Here is a 13,481-nt window from a genome sequence, read left to right on the forward strand (position 1 = left end):
GCTTCATTTTGTCGAGCTTGACTAACGGCTGACTCTAGAGTTAGATTTGCATCTAACTGCAATTTTTCTGACAGCTTTGAATCTCGCAGTCCAACTACAAGTCGATCTCTGATCATTTCATCATGTAGTGGCCCGAAATTACAATTATCTGCTAACACATAGATAGCTGTAACAAAACTGTCCACTGTTTCTCCCTCTTCCTGTTTTCTTTGATTAAATTTTGCCCTTTCAAAAATTACATTCCTCTTTGGAATGAAATATAGCATGAATCTATCTGTCACGGGCTTCCACTTCTTTTGATTTTCCTCTGTCAGGTTGAACGAAGACAAAATGTCATCAGCCTCACTTCCCATGGAATAAATCAAGGTATTCACTTGAATTTCTTCCTCTTTTTCACTAAGTCCAGACGCTTGCCGAAAGCGTTCAAAGCGCTGAAACCACTTTTCCCAAGTTTCAGGTCTCGAAAAGTCAAATTTGTCCGGATTTGTAAATTGAAATGAAGCCATTTTCAACTCTGATAATTTCGATCCTGTGTTTTTACCGCTGCCACCATGTAATGTTATTTGTTATTGAAGAATAACTGCAGAAGGCGTTCTATAGTATTTATTATATACAAGACATCAATACAGCTTGGAAGGGGAGTAAAGTCTGCCCTGAGTGTCTATTTCCCATGGAACTTAAACCCTAGTGAATGTATAACATAAACCAGCTGTTGGTGTGTATCAGTTCTAGTGCAGTGTGGAATGTCTGATTACTTTTACTGTCAAGTGATGTTTCAAAGCTAATTAGATTAAGGCTTACACTACAGGGATGAGATACAAAAGACATCAGAATGGATGTAATTCCTCACCCGGTATAAAATAATAAAAGAGACGGCCCCAATAAGGGGGCAAACCAGCACTTACAACAGGTGTGAAGTGCTAAGAGAAGAGGAAGTTGAATTGGAAACTGAGCAAGGGGCGACAGAGCTGAGCGGGTTGCTGCCCTTTACATCAGCACCAATACCCACAACAATAAAAAAGAGAAAATTAAGGAAATCCCTGTCGATGTCGTCACCAAGTGTCGTTATATCGACAGAAGAAACATCAACAATAAAATAAGTGAATGAGAATATCCACCAAAAATTGAGAGAACAAAAACTAAAGGACATGACAGAATACGGGAATGACCAAACAAAGGACAGAAAAAGTGACCCTGAAAATGAAAATGAGGACGAAGACGAAAGCAGAAATGACACAAATGATAATGACGATGATGATGATGATGATGAAGAGCTGGAACTGGAAATAATCAAACGCAAATTAAGTATGACGGAATCGGACAAAGAAATGGACATGGAAACCGAACAGGAAATTGAAACTGACCTTACAAAAAGCAAAGCGACTGATGTATCGGAAGCCGATGGGGGACCAGTGCCCCCAACTAACAAAACATTGTATCTTTAAACAACCACTAATAACAAAATAAACAAATAACTCATATACATAGTGTAATAATTAGAAGAAAGCGGCCACCTGGAGGAAACAAAAATGGAAGGAACAAACTTACGAATTGCTTCAATCAACACTAATGGATTAGATAAAGTCAATAAATTAATAAGCTTAAATGAGTATGATGTAATCCTTTAACAGGAGACTCATAATAATTTTACCAAAGAATTTATAGCCATGATAGATGAAATGAATGTAATTGTAATTTTAAATAATTTTAAGCAAGATGATATTCGAGCAGGGGTAGCCACAATTATTAAGAACAAAACTGGTTTCGATTGGGAAAGAATAGAAGAAGGGGAAAATTTGAAGGGAAGGGCAATACATATACTTTTAAATCACTTGCATATAATCAATGTATATTGTCCAGCCACCAGATACAAGAGACATGAATTCATACAAAATTTAAGTAAACATATCAGCGACGACACAATGGAACAATTAGTTATAGGAGGTGATTTTAACTGGGTGGGGGAGAGTGTAGACAGAACAGGGGGACTATCAACAAATGACTACAGTTCAAGGGAAATAATGGAAAAAACTTTGAAAGACCACAATCTAGTGGATATATATAGAAGATTAAATTTATTAAATACAGAATACACACATGAATAAAAAAAATAAGTAGGCTAGTAGCTTGGATAAATTTTATGTTACTAAATATGAGGAAAAAATACACAAAAAAGCAGAAATTATTGATTTCAAAATTTCAAATCACAAATTAGCAAATTTAGAAATGAATTTAAATAATAGGAAAAATTGGGGAAAGGGATCTGGAAACTAAATAATAGAATACTAGATCAAGAGGGTTTTGTGGAAGAAGTTAAAAATGAATTAATCAAAATAAAGAATGAAAAAGGGGACATTATAAGTAATATATTTTCAGATTGGGACGTACTAAAGATAAAATAAAAAATAGCAATTCATCGTTCAAAAAAGCGTAGAAAAATACAACAACTGGAAAAAGATGAATTAAAACTAAAACCTAAAATTAACAGAGGAGAATAGGAAAACATATACGGATAGGGTGAATCAAATAGCAGAGGAAGAAAGAAAAAGTATAGAGATACGAGCAGGAAAATTTAATAAAATTTTTAATAGGACAGAAGGTTTGTATAAAAGGGAGGACATGAGGAGAGGAGGAGAGAAAACAATAGATACATTAAAAGATAATGGGATAGAAATTAAGGATAAAAAAGAAATAATGGGGAAAATAAGAGAATACTACACTAACTTATATACGTCTCAAAACATAGAGACACAGGTAATATTAGATTATTTAGAAGGGGTACCATGTGAAATGATATCATCAGAATACAGAAACCTGTGTGATGATTTCATCACAAATGAAGAAATAATATCCAACATTAAAGAACTAGCAAAAGGTAAATCCCAAAGGAGAGACGGACTCACTGCGGAATTCTAGACAAAATCCCAGAGTTAGCGCCGATTCTTGAATGTTTATATAATAATATACTTTTAAAAGATGATACAATGTCTAAATCCATGAGGGAATTGTTAATAACTATTATATACAAAGGGAAGGGCGACAGGGAAGAACTTAAAAATTGGAGACCCATCTCCCTCATAAATACAGACTATAAAATATTAAGTAGAATTTTAGCAAATAGAGTTAAGAAAAGGAATGAATGAAATAATAAATATAAATCAAACTTGTGGAAGGGGAGGTAGAAACAGTCAAAGTAATATTTAAAATATAAGAACTATAATTGATTTTAGAAATGAAACAGGTACGAAAAGTGCTATGGTACTTTTTGACAAAGAGAAAGCTATCGACAGATTGGACATAACTACATAACAAAAAATAGTAGAAAAATGTGGTTTTGGAACACACTTCCTAAACTGGACTAAAATCATGTATAACAAAATAACTGCAAGTGTACAGGTCAATGGAGCTGTAACGGAAAAATTTGACATAGATCAGTGAGGCAAGGTTGCCCACTGTCAATGCTATTATATGTAATAGCAATAGAAATTATAAGTATTATAATCAGATCCAAGAAATGAATAGAAGGTATCAACATTCTAAATTTAAAAGAAGAGTTTAAAATGCTCCAACATGCTGATGATTGTACAAACATTATTAAAGACTCCAATTCCTTTAAACACTTGGAAAAGGAATACGAATCTTTCGGAAAAGCGTCGGGGTCATAAAACAATCATGACGAAACTGAGATACTAAAAAGAGGGAACTGTAGGGGAAACCACCCGGGTTTACCATCACACTTAATTAAAGACAGGGTAAAAGCCCTAGGATATTTTTTTTGTGGAAAAAATAACGAAATGGAAAACTGCAAAAATGTAAAAATGAAAATGAATGAAAATATCAAAATCTGGGCACTTACGCCATTATGTATAATGGAGCGAAAACAAGTTGCAAAAACGTATTTATATTCTAATATGAATTATCTTTTAAATTCTGTAGATGTAGAGAACAATGAACTTGACAAAATTGATAATGGCATTATAAAATATTTTGGAATTTTAAAACACATTATGTTAAAAAATCTACACTATATAGGGCCATGAATAGGGGAGGGCTGGCCCTATCAAGCCCAATTTTAATTAAATGTTCCAATATTTTAAATAGATTTAGAAAGCTAAATAACCAACCAAAAACTCCTTGGGAAGCGTTATATATATATATTGGCTTGGTTTTACCATTAGGAATAGAAGTGATACATACAAAAATAATAAGTTAGTAAAACAAACTGGAAGTACCAATGAAATTTAAGAAAATAAAAGAACTTTTATGTAGATATAGGGATATTGATAAACTATGGGGAATTGAAACGAAGAAAACTTATAATTGGATAAGGGAAAATATAACCCTAAGAATGAAAAATAAAGTAGATGAAGAAAATATCTCCGTTAATTGGGATATTGTTTGGAGGCACTTGGCCAATATCGGCTCACCCAAGATTCAAAGTATAATATTCAAATAACGCATGGTTAACTGGAGAAGTCGCACTACGAAGAAGAATGGTTAGAACAATTGTTAAATGCCCCATTTGCGAAAAAAGAATTTTTACAAAATATCATCCTATAGCGCAGTGCGAAGAAAGGAAAAAAGAAAGAATTCAATTGATAATGGAAATCAATAAGAAGGAGAAATACCGAAGAAATCATATCCTATATTTAGACGGCAATTCTTAGGGTAAAACGTATATATGTTATCGAATATGGTTGATATTGGTGGCAATATTGTATATTACCTTTACAGCTTAAGCATAGTCTTATTAATGTGAAACTTTATGAATATATTTAAAAGTGTCCTTACCAGTGCTGCACGTGTGATGTTGCCAAAACCCACACACTTCACAAGCAATCGCATGCTGTCGTGGCCTAACCTCCATATCACAATACGCCATTATACTATTTGCTTATCTGTTTTATAAGTCATAATAAATTGATAGACGGGTATGGAAAACAGATTATGGTGAAACAAGATGAAACAATAAGTACCAAAAACTTAATTGTGTGTCGTTGAGATAAATTGTACACAGCAGGTAATTTAGTAAAATATTGATAAAATAAAAATAAATAGATTGTAATGAAGTTAGCATACAAATAAATCCCTAAACACCTGAATCAGTGATTACCAGTAAAGACTTTGCCGTTTAAATAGGTATTACATGTAATTATCTTATTATTTGTTGCTGCGCATGCGCATGCACCGTATGGAAGTAGATATTTTCTTGTCCCATTGGAAGTTGAGTAAGGAGAGTCTCAGTAATCGTTTAAAAAACAATTAAATCGTATGAAACATCAGGCGCTGTTGAGGCTGGATGCATGTGAAAGAGTTGTGATTGTGGAGACTTGTATTTACTTCTTAACTGTGATTATCAAATTTTCCTAACATATTAAATCAATCTGAGACAGAATAGAGGTAAAGGAAGTGTGAAAAGTACAAGAGGATTGCTGATTCATTCGTAATATCGGTACTACAATCTGCGTAATCGGTAAAGGTTTGCTGTTTGCCATCCGTGCTTTTTTTCTAGGTGTTAATCATCACTAACCAGTGCTTCAGTTTTGGCAGCTCAGTGTTTTAGTAATATATGTAACAATGTCATTGACTTAGGAGTGAATATATATATATATATATATATATATATATATATATATATATATATATATATATATATATATATATATATATAGTAGAAAAACCCTTCTTCTTCTTCTTATTATTATTATTATTTTTAAAAATTAAACGATCTTCTGAACGGTCCTTTTTAACCAGAGCCTTTTGCGTCCAGGTAATTTCTGACCCGTTATTGACCTTTCTGGACCGGACCTTTTTGGTACCGGTCCTTTCTGACCCGTTACCGTCTTACGAAGTTACGTTGTAGGACTAGCTCTGCACTGTTTTAGACACCTTGCCACTAGCTTCCCATCATTTCCTGATTCTTCCGAGTGGTTTTACCAGGTTCTTCCTCCACCAGATATATTTGCTGTCGTGTAGCATAGGATGACAAATGGCCTTAAACTGATGCTAACAGTTAAGACATCAACCCTGATATTTACGTTTTGGGGATTTAGGTCTTACTGACGAAATAACGGTATTATATAGTGTGTTCCAATGTTGACTATCATCAGAACAAGAAGTTAAATTTTCAGGAATACTAACACTCTTGGCAGCCCATCTCAACACTTTTCTACAAATTAAATTAATAATATTTTAGTCAGACTTTACTTACTCTGGTGTCTTTCTTTCAAATTAATTCAAATTCTCACACAGACATGTGGACGTGTTTTCAAGTTCATTGGCCTACATTTCAGTAGGCTGGAATGCAATGGAAGTCCAAAATGCCAAAATTGGTTAAAAGGATGAGAAGTATTTTGAATGAAACGAAACTATCGAAGTGTTTTCTTCAGTATTAATATATTTTTATTCATTTTATTCAAGAAATATACTGTACGTACGACAAGAGCAGTATATGCCTCATTACTGTGTTCTCAACTCACTGAACAATTTGTCTCCAGGATTTTAGTCATTTGGATTGTGTAAAATATAAATATTCACTGCTTATCTATAAATTGGCAGTAGCCAACCATAGTAGGAGGTATTGCATCACCACTCTTTTTGTTGTCTGCATAATGATGCAGCATTATAATTTTGTTTTTTTACATGTATCAGTCTGTTGCTACCATGAGTCAAAAGTTGGTTGCATAATTGTTGACCTAGTAGTAAACTGAACACCTAGTCGTTTCCAAACTATCAATTATGGCCATTATTTCTTTTTACTTTTGGTTACAATTATTCACAATGCTACTTTTAGCCGATGTGATGATAGAGATTTTAACTTTGAGATTGATTGTTTTTAGCTTAGCCACAAATATTTTGAAAATATGCTGGAAAATTTCTGAGAACATAAAAGTTACTTTAGGAGAAATGAATTAAAACTTTTAAAGCCCACACTTCCCATCCATTGATAATTGTTAAGTTTTGAAACAATTTTATTATCTAGTAGCTGTTTATTTTTATTATCTACAAAGCAGATACATATACTCTTCCAGGGCATCAATCATTTTCACCCATTAATCACGTTATCTTGATAACAACAAAATAGGCTTATTTTATTTTGTTATGTAGGATAATCAAATACATCATTTCGATCCCTTTAGGTTTGATGAAACAATTTTCATTTTATTCTAGGAAGAGTAATTGTCTGCCAATAATATCCTACACGTTATATTTTTAAACTTGTAGTAGTATGAAATTTATAATTTTATTGGTGAACATAAAACAAGGTTTTACAAATCTCCAGTGAATAAAGAAATACAACATCCACCCAGTGCGGCAAGTACTAAATGTTTTATTCGACCAGAATAAACTTTTACTCTACCAGTTCTGATACAAATATAAAAAATTGACGTTACTGACCTGAAATCAGTCATATGAAAGATTGTTGCTCGGTTCTGTTCTATGACCCTTATGCAACGCTTGGTCAGCACTGACACTGCACTCATCTAATCACCAAGTGGCTTGACAATCCACTTGACACCAGATATTTTAAATTGCCATTTCTAAAAAGTCGTATTTTTTAATTTTAGTCCCCAAAACGGTAAAAAAAAATTGCCAGTAGCTTCCCATGGGTCGGTGGTCCTTCACAGGTTCTTCCTACACCAGTTATACTAGATACTATGTATAACATATTGTGTGCTGAAAATGGCATTAGGACCCACAACAACAACAGCAACAACAATGACTTTGTTTCATCTAATACTACAGCGATGGCATTCATCATGACATTATTGCAAGCTTTGTCTCCTAATATAAATTACTCAGAATGGCCAATCTTTTTAATTGATGTAAAAATTGTGAATTTTTAAACCTGTACAAAAATGATATTCTCAAAATGAATAGAGATAAGTTTGCCAAACAGATTATTAAGAAATTGATCTGAACAATGTCAGTCAAACATATCTCCCATTGCAGTAAACAATATGCTGATGCCAGACTGGATCAGGTCCAGTGTTGGGGGAATGGGGTTGTTCCGAAATTTCCAAAGGGCCCTGACTTCCTTGAAAGGGCACCAAAGCTAAACTCCGCGTACGTATTCACTCCAAGTGTGCATAATACCAATAAAACATGCGCAAGAATAAAACAATGGTCGAATTTAAAGTGACAAGTGACTGTACATTTGTGTGTGTATGTTTTTTAAGCGGGAGTGGGTGTGGGCCTGACCCCCACCCCCACCCATCTGACTATGTTGATACAAAGTTTTTTAATGTGAAACTGTGCAAAAACATGTTTGACAAATTTCAGTTGTTTCACATGCAAGTGATATGGGCTCCATTATTGAGTAATGGAATAAGTTTGCTAAGATTCTCTATGGAAAACTAACTTTGTTGTCTTCATGGCATGTCAGGTATTTGCATCAGTACCTATTCATTTGTCTTTGCAGTATTTTACATATAAGTGAATAATTTGTTAACAAATTTTCATATTTGCGTTACTTGTTGCTTATAGTAATTTAGTGAAATCATGACAGTTAAATTAGCTCGAATGTTCTAGTGTCTTATATCATAAATATTGTTGAAGGTTTTCATACCAAAACAGTTTGATTATTACAAATTTAATTTCGAAGTAAACTTGACAGAAGTCTTAGGGTAGTGTATGAAATCATTTTTCATTTTTTTCTTCATTGGCTTTGGTTTCATTTTACTTATTATGAACTTATTCTTAGTTTCACATCTAATAAAAGCACTTAGCCTGTTTCAAATATCATGTTTTGTCTTCCTTGTTACAGACTGTTGTGCCGAACAAACTGGAAACTGCCCATGATAATGAAAAGATGAAGTCGATAAAGTGATACAGATAATTCACCAATTATGGTAAATGCAAATAGATCAAATTATGTTACTAAAATAGGCATGATAATAAATGTAAGACTGAATAAAATGCGAATAGTGTCTGTAAGAATTTGTTACTATCTGATCATAAAACTTCTTTTAAATTTGTACTCTCTATGCGAATGGAGTTATATTTCTTTAGGCAAAACTGCAATTTACATTATTTATTAATTATGACAACTTTCTACAACAAAACAATTGTCCAACAAAAGCAGACAAGCATTTGTGTGGTAAACTCGACAATTGAAAGACCACTAAACTCGTTTTTTGTTTTTAAGTATAGAACTTTCCGATGATAAAAACTTGTATATCCCTTTAAGTCCTCTATTACAGTTTTGTGCATTTCATTCTACATTGTTGAGGCAGTGTAATTTTCCTTCTTGGGGCATAGTTTCAAAGGATCCTGAAAGTAACTATGGAATTGGCATAACGGTTAACCTAAAAGAAGATTGGTCATTGAAAATCATGAAATTTGAAACTTTGCTTAAAAATAAAATGTAATGGAAAATTTTACTCTCGAGTCATTTATTTTACATTGTGTGGGAATTGAAAGTATGATTTGCTTTCCTGTCATATGCTAACCATTGTCCATTAACAGAATCTGCAGAAAGTAATCGCTTTTCTGTCATATGCTAACCATTGTCCATTAACAGAATCTACAGGAAGTAATCAGATTCATGCATAGCGTCCTTTGCACAGTGTATTATTAACACGTGTGCATTCTTTAATTTCACAAGGTCTTAAATTTTCCACCAAGCATTGACAATTAATTTGATTGAAGAGCTAGCATCAGAAAATACATGGAAAAGGTACATTCAGTGACAGTCGGCTACAGGACAAAGACCTTATTAAATGGCTGATTAAAGATGCAGCCTCGCAGCAGTAACTTCTTTACGTAATGTGTAAGAAAAACATGTTGAAGAAATGGACATTCCTGAACAAAGTAGCCACACAAAAGAAAACAAAGAATTGTTTTAAAACATTTATTTATTTCTGTATTGTGTTTGTATTTATTTCTTATATTTAAATTAGTAATTGAAGTAGAACAATTGAAGCTGTGAGTAGTCATTGAAAAGTCATTGAATTTCACTTTTCCTGATCTGTATATACCCATTATATAACAATTTTAGTTTAAAGCCATTAAATTATACACATTTTATGAAGGATATAGATTTGGTTATGTTTTAAGTCCATTACAGGAAATATTTAAAATCGTACATTTTGTGGACCCTCAAACTTGAGTTTGCTGAAGTTTGGTAGACTTATCTGCATTTATATCCAGAGGATTGAAATAGATATTCGGGACCTTATGGCAGTTTTTCAGTATGATAAATGTGCTGGTTTTTTAATACAATTTTTACCCTCAGCTTGTTACAATATCCCTGTCAGCACACATTCATCCCCCGAAAATGTGAGGTAGACAATTGGATATGCATACATCTTTGGATTGTCCTGCCAGTATAGCAGTGTTTAAAATTTTCATCAAAATTTACATTGTAGCTGTTTTTCAATGGGGTTATCGTATTGTATAAACACATCTCTTTGTTCTTGTTTTTTTATATTCCATTTTATGATTACTTATTTATAAACAAATATAAACTATGTCTAGGTAAGACTTGAATAAGAACAATATAATATTTATAAAACAATTATATATCTAATGTTTTGTAATTAAGCTTTTCTTTTGCATTATTTTTTACGTATACTTTATGCTATAGTAGATTGTAAATATGCAAGTTTTACCTTTTGTAGGCTTCTTTATAAGATAATAAATATATGCAGTCCCAATTTTATTTCGCTTATTTTTCCTTCAGATGTGTTGATTTTATTTGAATACTTACAAGAAACAATCTTCTTGTTTTAACTTTACAGCCTGAGTGAGTAAAGAATGTATCATGGACAGTTAAACTGGTATACTAATTTAGTATGTTTCCTTTGTCAATTTAGGTCCATTGGCCAGCTGATCTTGTGATCTGTGCTCTGACCAGTGAAAGCATGTGAATGTGCCAAAGTCACCCAAATTGTGTAGGCAATTCTCATATGGGTCTACAGATTTGATTGTGCATAATGAAGTTTTGAAACACTATAAGAAAGATGGAAGGGAAGAGAATGAAATTACCACTTTAAGCTCGCAAACACTGTGACATTTGCATATATGATTAGCAGCATATTTTATACCCAAATATTAATGTGAAATTCTATGCTAAATCATAATATTGTAACATCATCACAATTTTTCAGTTGTTTTAAAATCAATTTAATTTTCAAGAAAAAGTAAGTGAATAATTGGTATCATTTTTGATGTGTAGTTTTAGCATGTAATATTTTCCTCAGTTTATCTTCCTCTCCAAATTCTCTAAAATATTCTAGTTGTTAAAATTTTGCTATTTGCAGTATTCAAAATATGTCAGTTTAGCAGTTTAGTTGTTATGACACAGATTGGATTGATGTATTTCTAGTAATATCTGGTAAAAATGGAAAAACTGTCCATCATCCGACTGCTAAACAACCAGAAAAATGAAAACAAAAGTTAACACACTGCATCCAAGCAGTCTTTTTAAGGATAACACTAAATCTGTCAATAAGTATGGATACTTTTCAACATATCAAACTTTGAACAACTTTTCAAAAACCACTAAATATAATTTCATACATTTATCACTCTCCTTATATCATGACTTTTACTCAAATAGAAAAATTTGTAAGCAACTTCCTCACAAAAATCTGTGCAACAGAAATTTTACAAAAAGCATGAATGTATTAAGTACTTTAAATTTTTTACGTATTAATTTGATCAATTATCAAATTTAGCCACCAGTATTCAAAGGGATAATCTTTAAAATGACCTCACCGCTCCGTGGATCAAGTGGTTAGAACGTCTGTCTCGGATGCAGGAGGACGTGGGTTCCATCCACAGCCGAGTCATACCCAAAGACTTATACAAATGGTACTAAGAGCTGCTTTGCTGAGCACTCAGCATTAAGAAGTTAGTGTTAGGACTGGTCAGCCTGGTGTCAGGATAATGTCACTGTGTGGGACATCATGCTACATGTCTGTGGCATGATGCCCCAGTGCTAGACATCACTATAAACTGCCACGCTGCAGACATCGTAACAATATGACTGAATGTTTTTAAAGCTACGTTAAAAATCCAAATCACACACACACACACACACACACACACACACACACACACACTGTCTTAAATGGCAGGTATCTTTGCATAAGATCTAGCTTTGATTGACTTCCCATAATAGATTTCAGCATGGTAAGTTAATGCCATTTTTCTATTAATAATGACGTCACCCATTTATACTACTGGTTGATGACATTTCCCTGTTAGTGTGTGTGTCATATTCTGTAGTAAAATCCACATGAGACAGAACAAATCACAGAAGTATCACATGAAATCTGGAAAAAGTTTTAATTTCATTAAACATATCTTTGTGCATCAATTATATTTGTTTTTCTCTTTTTTCAGAACCTTTCAGAAGAACCTACATGATTTTGTACAGATGTTCACCTGAAACAAGCTTTGCACTCCTCTCTGAATGGAGCATCGGTGGTAATTCTGTTGATTATTTGCAGCATAATTGATGAGAGAAGCCAAACGATCGTTTGTGTATTTTATGATTTTATAATCTCATAAGCTTCTAATGAGATAATATTGTACATTTGGATATGCTTACAGCAGATCATACACCATTTTAAATATTTTGAGACAAACTATCATTCTTTAATAAATGTTTTCTTTTGAGAAAGTTAAGTCTCTATTGTGTGTTTGTCTCACTTGCTTACGCTATTGAAAATACCATGATTAACTGTTATTGTGCACTAGCTGAAAGATGAAAAAATTCTGTAATGGAGCAACATCCTGCTTTCTGTTACCATTTTTTATTTCTTTGTTCTACCCTAAGCTATTTATTAAACTTCTGCTTGTATGCTTCTCTGATTCAGAAAGAATCACACAGAATTGACCTCTCCTAGTGTCCAATAGTAAAGGGTATGGTGTTTTATATTTTTGTCTGCATCATACACTTTTAATTCAATACACAATTCTCACAATGTGTTATTCAGAGGTTGTAGATTAATGTATTTTTGATTGAAATAACTTGTAACATTAAAGCCATTTATTGTAATAACAGTCAATTTTAGTAACCTAAATATCACTGACTACTAGAGCAACAGTCATAAGGTTCATGTTAGGGTTACCTTACCATTTAGTGTCTTTAGTGTCGCTCACTAGTCAGCGGTTATGTTCGGATCATAGGAGTATCGAACAGTACTCTACCTATTTACAGTAAGATGGTAACCATGACAACATAGGTACTTCAGTGACATTTTAGTTATAAATATTGATTGATGCATCGATTGAAAGAAGCCAGTGTAAAAATATAGTCATCAAAAAGTCAGAAAAGATTATTAAATTTCAAGATTGATTCTGGAAGTCTTTTAAAATAAGATCTAGGGCATCTAATCTTTGACAGATGATTGACATAAATGAAGGGCTTGTTTTAAAAAAATGCAGAGATCATACACCAAATGCTATAAATATGGTTTAATTGCAATAACACTTATAAATGTGTAAAAGATCTTAATCAGTGCTTTCAT

General features: G+C 32.8%; 1 long non-coding RNA gene across 3 annotated transcripts; it reads left to right on the forward strand.

The window, feature by feature from the left end:
- The first annotated feature begins 5,206 nt into the window (after window positions 1-5,206).
- Window positions 5,207-12,631, forward strand: LOC149787905 (uncharacterized). Of its 3 annotated transcripts, none has more exons than XR_016424120.1 (4): window positions 5,207-5,473; window positions 8,768-8,852; window positions 10,818-10,895; window positions 12,352-12,631. It is a non-coding gene; the product is annotated as an uncharacterized LOC149787905 (long non-coding RNA). The 3 variants fall into 3 exon arrangements; XR_016424119.1 differs by lacking the exon at window positions 5,207-5,473 and adding an exon at window positions 5,841-6,073; XR_016424121.1 differs by lacking the exon at window positions 5,207-5,473 and adding an exon at window positions 5,841-6,012.
- Window positions 12,632-13,481: the final 850 nt, after the last annotated feature.

This window comes from Sinohyriopsis cumingii, chromosome 11, assembly GCF_028554795.1.
Source record: "Sinohyriopsis cumingii isolate HCF-2022 chromosome 11, ASM2855479v2, whole genome shotgun sequence".
Lineage (NCBI taxonomy): Eukaryota > Metazoa > Mollusca > Bivalvia > Unionida > Unionidae > Sinohyriopsis > Sinohyriopsis cumingii.